Here is a 1,241-nt window from a genome sequence, read left to right on the forward strand (position 1 = left end):
CCCTAAAGATCCTGAAAGATCTTTCTGTTGGCCTCACCATATTTAGTTTACTCCTTGGAAGAGAGTATCAAAATCTTAGTTTACAGCATTTCCCCCTCAGCACTCTATTTCATTGCCTTTTGGATCTCACCATTCCAGAAGAGAAAGCTGAGGGTAAATGGGTGTAAATATATTACTGTTCCTGAAATAAAAATCTCACCAGTTTATAGCAAGGAGTTAGTCACGATAAAGATTTATCTTTATTTGATAAGCCTTTAAAACATGCTGTCTTGTAGTTTTAATTCAGCAAAGTTTTTTTTTTTTTTTCCTTTCATTATTGTGTTATTTCTTTTTTTATTCCTTTCTGGTATGCCTCATATAAAGGTTAGATTTCTAGAATCTGTTCTATATGTATTTTGTCTCCTTTTTCATCATTTTTATCTCTTTCTTCCCTTTGTTGAATTCTAGGTAAATACATAATAAAATCTCATCTTCATTGGCTGCATTATGGTTTTTAAAAGAAATTTCCAACTTTATTGAGGCATTCATTTTAAGTGCATTTTGGTAAGTTTTGACAATGTACATACTAATATACCTACACTACAATCAAGATATAAAGCATTTTCGTCACCCCAAAGGGTTCCTTTGTGCTTCTCATCCCCCACCTCCATTGGCCTCAAATGATCACTGATTTGCTTTGTCACTATAGANGTTTTGTACGCACTTGTGTCTACCTTCTTCTATACAGCATAATGTTCTTGAGAGTTATCCATGTTGTTGTGTATAAATAGTTTGCTCCTTTTTATTGCTGAATAATATTTCATTGTATGGATATACCACAATTTGTTTATCTGTTTACCTGTTGATGGATTGTATTCAAGTTTTTGACTAAATGAACAAAACTGCTATGAATATTCACATGCAAGATTTTGTGTGAACATATATTCTCATCGTTCTTGGCTAAATACCTAAGAGTAGACTTGCTACATTGTATGGTATCACATATTTAATTTGTAAGGAAACTACTATACTGCTTTCCAGAGTAGTTATACCATTTTACCATTCCACATGAAATGTATAAGAATTACCACTTTCTCCATATCTTCACAAACAGTATTGTCAATGTTTTATTTTCATCAGTTTATGTTGTTGTTAATTTTGCCCATTCTAATGGGTATGTAGTGGTATCTCATATTGGTTTTAATTTGCATTGCCCTGATGTTAACAATATTTGCACATCTTTCATGTGCTTCTTTTGCAAA

Source organism: Galeopterus variegatus, unplaced genomic scaffold (assembly GCF_000696425.1).
Source record: "Galeopterus variegatus unplaced genomic scaffold, G_variegatus-3.0.2 Scaffold2666, whole genome shotgun sequence".
Taxonomy (NCBI): Eukaryota; Metazoa; Chordata; class Mammalia; order Dermoptera; family Cynocephalidae; genus Galeopterus; species Galeopterus variegatus.